Genomic DNA, 6000 nt, shown 5'->3' on the forward strand with positions numbered 1-6000 from the left:
TTATTTCCTATTCCTTGTCTGGTTGTGGGCTTAGGGTAGGATCGAGTATTCGATTGTCTATAGGATCCAGTGTTATGTATGGCTAGCATACACAAGTGTTGTAGGGTTGGTGGAAGTTTCATGAGTGGGTGCAATGTATAAGCGGGTCAACGTGATGAATGATTAGCCACTTTGGGGAGAGTGAGAGCAGAACGAAGGTGCACCCGTGGTATGGAGAGTTGGTGATCGAGGTTTTCAAGTATATCAATAATTAACCAAAAATTTTGTTTTTATATTAAATAGACCATCAACCAAACATGTTTATTAAAACCATAAAAAGTTAAGAGTATATCAATAATTAACCAAACATACATCAGATTCGAATAAGCGAAAAATCGTGGTGTGTGCAATGTGATCATCCCGAGCCCTTCCCATTCGAAACAAAAATATTTGAATCATAAAATGAAAACCATAAGCACAAAGCTAAGTGAGTCTCCCAAAATAACCCACACTATACATACAATGAGCCATGCCCGCTATCCATCGGGCTTGGCCCAACATTGAGCCCCGCCCGATACAGACATTTTAGTAACATGCAACGAGCCCCGCCCAACACATTTATCAAGCCTTAACTGGCATCGGGCCCTGCCGACATACATACAACACATGCAATTTTAACACAGACCACTAGCATACAAATAACAATAATTTATGGGTCGGAATTGGTGCCTTCGACCCGCCAACACTACGAGGAGACTCACCTCAATCTGTCGACAATCAAATAGATGCTCAGATTGCTGATCTGGAAAATCGCCGCACTAAATATGATCAAATAATACCCTAATTAATAATTAGGTCATAAACCATAATTGAAGGCCCAAATCCATAATCCTGACTCTTAGGGTAAAAGACCATTTTACCACTAAATGCTAAATTCACTCAATCAAAGCCCAAACCCTTAAAAAGGCCCAAAAAGCATCTTAGACCCACAACATGTAGGACACTCCACGTTGTAACATCCTGAAATTCAGGTGCGTCTCTTAGACCCTTCTTCTTTTCCAAGTTGGCGAGTTTAACCCTTAAAAGAAATATTGTGGCAAATCAGTACGTTGGGCGTACTGAAGAGTACGTTGCGCGTACTCATGCGCTTAAGTTGGACGCGGACTCGCCTAGGTACGTTGGGCGTACCCAGGGTTACACTGGGCGTAGCAGGCCCAGATGCAAACCCTAATTTCTGGCTTGTGCACTATAAAAGGAATGTTAAGGCCTTATCCTTAGCCACCATTTCAAAGAGTGAAACCCTAATAGAGAGCTACCCTTCATTCCTAGATTGTGTGTGTGTGTTCTAAGCTTGAAAGTGCCATTTCAAGGTGGTGAAGGAGAACAGGAAGCCATTATATGAGCTAGAAGTTGGTGGACAAGAGTAGATCCGAGTTCTACAGAGGTTGGAGCTTCTTTCTGAGGTAAAAATCTCAAAGCTTTCCTTGTCATTTTTTATTTGTGCTTCTTGGACCAATTTTAGGGTTTTTGGTCCCAAGGTGGAGACTTTATGAGCAAATGGTCTCCATAGGCCTAGATCTGCCATATTTTAGGGTAATATGAGTTGTATGTTCATAAAAATCCTATCTTGGACGTGAATATTGAGCCATGCATAAGATCTAGACTTTATGAGGAAAAAGGATAGGTGTTAAAGTAATTAGGGACCTTTACAGCCATGCAAAGGCTTAAAGGTCTTGACTTTATGGATTAAGTGGCCTTAGAGAAGTCAGATTTGGAGTTTGAGTTCATGTCTTAACCGTTTAAGACCAAAATCCAAGAAAGGCTGAAACCGAGACTTACGTTGGGCGTAACTCTCAGAACGCGCAGCGTAAGGGGTTGAGACCCCGATTATGGATCGCCAGCGTACGCCCCGCGTACAGAGATGGTACACGTCGCGTACTGCCCCTGTTGACTTTCGTTGACTTTTAGGGTTTTGGTCAACATTTGGACTTTTGGGTCAGGGAGGGGTAAAATGGTCTTTTACCCTTCTGTGGGATTGTAGGAAGGGATTTATTCTAGCCTTTGAGAGCCATTATTTATTTGAGGGCACTGTTTATTTGATTAGGCAGGGGCTAGATCAGTGTTTTTGTGTGCGAGATTATCCGGGATACCCGAGGTGAGTCTTCTCACTATACATTACCTAGAGTGGTATTTATGTGTAGACCGGAGGGTCTTATATGTTATGTGTATGTATGAGATTATGTGCATTGTGTTATTTTTTATGCTATGTGTTGTATAGACCGGGCTGGAGGGCCCAACAAAATAGACTAGACCGAAGGGTCCAACGATACAGACTGGACTGAAGGGTCCGACGAGCTATGACCGGACCAGAGGGTCCAACGAGCTATGAGACTGGAGGGTCCCGCTGAGACACATCGATCGAAGGGTCGTACTGTAGCCTCGAGTGGCGTATGTGTTTTATGTGGTATTTTGGGGAACTCACTAAGCATTTATGCTTACAACTGTTGTGTTATATGTTTCAGGTACTAGCGAGGATCACGGGACGGCGCCGACATGATTCGTACACACTCATAGAGTTTACGTTTTGAGATTCCGGGATGTGATTTTGTCATGATAACAGTGGATACATTATGTGTTGATATTATCTTGTGAATAAAAGGGTGTTTTAAAAATGAAAAATTGTTTTGTAAATTTACGTTGTTACAAGTTGGTATCAGAGCCTTGGTTTGAGGGATTCAGATGCACCTTCGGGCGTGTCTGAACTCAAACTGAGGATTTGAGGTAGTTTTTCATAAAATAAACAATTTTTCTAAGGAAGTAAAAGAGTCTGAGAAAAGCAGAAGGAAGTAGTGTGTACGATCAGCCAGCGTCCGAACGGTGATTTCCCTAAATACCCTTACGTTATGTGTTATGAGATATGTTATGATATGTTATGCATGCTAGAGTAGGCTAGGTATTCATATTAGGACTAGAGGGGCCTGATTTGTGATGCCTTAGCCTAGGAACATTTCTGCTGCTATTAGATGCTTGAGTGTGAGTAGGTAGCAGTGAGGAGCTTATGAGAGGTCTACCAAAGGGTAGCCTATGCTAGCAGGATGTAGAGTACTTGTGATCTGGGATCCAAGGAGGAGGACTTGGGGTGAATACTGATGCGGTGTGGACGGTAGTATAGGGCCTGTACTACCGAAGACACCGGATCAGTGCGCAGTCCCAGTAAGAATCCTTAGGGTACTAGGGAACAAGTAGGGTTGAGTTATCGAGTGCGAGTATGCTCGAGCGGATCTCTGATATTTTTATGTTGTATTTCAGAGAGACCCAACATATTAGTAGATAAAAATATACATTTGTATACATAGTTTAAAGAAAACCTGTATAACATGCTTGAATCAACACATATATCACATAACAGACGAGGCACACACACACATAACACATATCTCATAAAGAAATAAGCAGATCTATAAGATAGAAGAGAGTGAATACTCATTCACACATAACACAACCAATTATATACACATAGCACGTATTTTATATATAATACTTCGTATTATTGTATTTGGAAGAAATAACTACACACTCACTTGATCAGAAGACGATCCGAAAGCACTACGGCTTATAGAAGTAGCATTCCTCAGCAGATCTGGAAGATCTCCTCGAAAATCGAACTTCTCGCGGGCAGAGCTTCGACTCGGGAACCGTGCTTCTCGGGATCTTCGGGGTCTCGGGACTTGCCTCGGGGCTAGAGTATGATACCGGGACTTCGGGGTAGCTTCGGCACGAAAAACGATGCAAAAGACTAGAGAGAAGAGAAGAAAATGAACAAGAAATGAGGCTGCCTTCGGATCCTTTATATAGAGGCTGGAACCTCGGAGTACGCGGGGCGTACAGGCGTACGCAGCGCGTACGCGTCCGAAATCGTCATTGCATGCGTCATCCAAAGTGTCGACACTATCGTAGTTACGCGATAGCGTAACCTCGTACGCGGGGCGTACTCCGGATTACACCGGTGACACGGCTTCGGATAATACCTCCGATTTGAATTAAATAAAAATATAAAATGATTAATAAACTTCGGAAATTCATAACTTCTTCATACGAACTCCGTTTTCGACGTTCTTTATATCCACGGAAAGGTGAGACCACGCTCTACGACTTTCGTTTAGACTCCGTCGGCTAATTTTGACTTTATTTTTATTAATTATTTTTAATAGGCCGCGATAGAAACTTTCGTTATAAACTCATAACTTCTTCGTTTGACGTCCGTTCTCGCCTAACTTTTTATCGCTTCGATACCAACAATGAGATCTTCGATTCTCATTTAGATTGCTTCGGCTAACAACCGCTCGATCTCAATTCGAGTATTTCAGGCTGTATACCGCTAAGCCGGAACTTTGATAAATCATAACTTCCTCATACGAAGTCAGATTTGGGCGTTCTATATTATATTCGGAAACCTCGTTTCGACTACTACAACATTAAACAAAGATATTAAGTTTATTTTACACTTAAATTTTGACGCTTATTTTTATTCTTAATTAATCAGACCACATAATTAAGCAATTAAGCACAAAACACATAATACTCAAATAATACATGCTTATTATTTCAAAACGGGTTACACAGGTTAACCTAGACTATTATATTGCTAAATATGGCAAGCCCGGAAACACAGGCGTTACAATGCAAACCCTAATTTCTGGCTTGTGCACTATAAAAGGAATGTTAAGGCCTTATCCTCAGCCACCATTTCAGAGATTGAAACCCTAATAGAGAGCTACCCTTCGTTCCTAGCTTGTGTGTATGTGTGTTCTAAGCTTGAAAGTGCCATTTCAAGGTGGTGAAGGAGAAGAGGAGGCCATTATAGGAGCTCGAAGTTGGTGGACAAGAGTAGATCCGAGTTTTACAGAGGTTGGAGCTTCTTTCTGAGGTAAAAATCTCAAAGCTTTCCTTGTCATTTTTTATTTGTGCTTCTTGGACCAATTTTAGGGTTTTTGGTCCCAAGGTGGAGACTTTATGAGCAAATGGTCTCCATAGGCCTAGATCTTCCATATTTCAGGGTAATATGAGTTGTATGTTCATAAAAATCCAATCTTGGACGTGAATATTGAGCCATGCATGAGATCTAGACTTTATGAGGAAAAAGGAAAGGTTTTAGAGTGATTAGGAACCTTTACAGCCATGCAAAGGCTTAAAGGTCTCGACTTTATGGATTAAGTGGCCTTAGAGAAGTCAAATTTGGAGTTTGAGTTTATGTCTTAACCGTTTAAGACCAAAATCCAAGAAAGGCTGAAACCGAGACTTACGCGGGGCGTAACTCTAAGAACGCGCAGCATAAGAGGTTGAGACCCCGATTATGGATCACCGACGTATGCCCCACGTACAGAGATGGTACACGCTGCATACTGCCCCCTGTTGACTTTCGTTGACTTTTAGGGTTTTGGTCAACGTTTGGACTTTTGGGTCAGGGAGGGGTAAAATGGTCTTTTACCCTTCTATGGGATTGTAGGAAGGGATTTAATCTAGCCTTTGAGAGCCATTATTTATTTGAGGGTACTGTTTATGTGATTAGGCGGGGGCTAGATCAGTGTTTTCGTGTGCGAGATTACCCAAGATACCCAAGGTGAGTCTTCTCACTATACATTACCTAGAGTGGTATTTATGTGTAGACCGGAGGGTCTTGTATGCTATGTGTATGTATGAGATTATGTGTATTGTGTTATATGTATGTTATGTGTTGTATAGACCGGGCTGGAGGGCCCAACGATATAGACCAGACCGAAGGGTCCAACGATACAAACTGGACCGAAGGGTCTGACGAGCTATGACCAGACCAGAGGGTCCAACGAGCTACGGGACTGGAGGGTCCCGCTGAGACACATCGACCGGAGGGTCGTATTGTAGCCTCGAGTGGCGTATGTGTTGTATGTTGTATTTTGGGGAACTCACTAAGCATTTATGCTTACAGCTGTTGTGTTATATGTTTCAGGTACTAGCGAGGATCACGGGAAGGCGCTGACATGA

The sequence above is a fragment of the Lactuca serriola genome, chromosome 6, assembly GCF_051521515.1.
Source record: "Lactuca serriola cultivar US96UC23 chromosome 6, Lser_US96UC23_V15, whole genome shotgun sequence".
Taxonomy (NCBI): domain Eukaryota; kingdom Viridiplantae; phylum Streptophyta; class Magnoliopsida; order Asterales; family Asteraceae; genus Lactuca; species Lactuca serriola.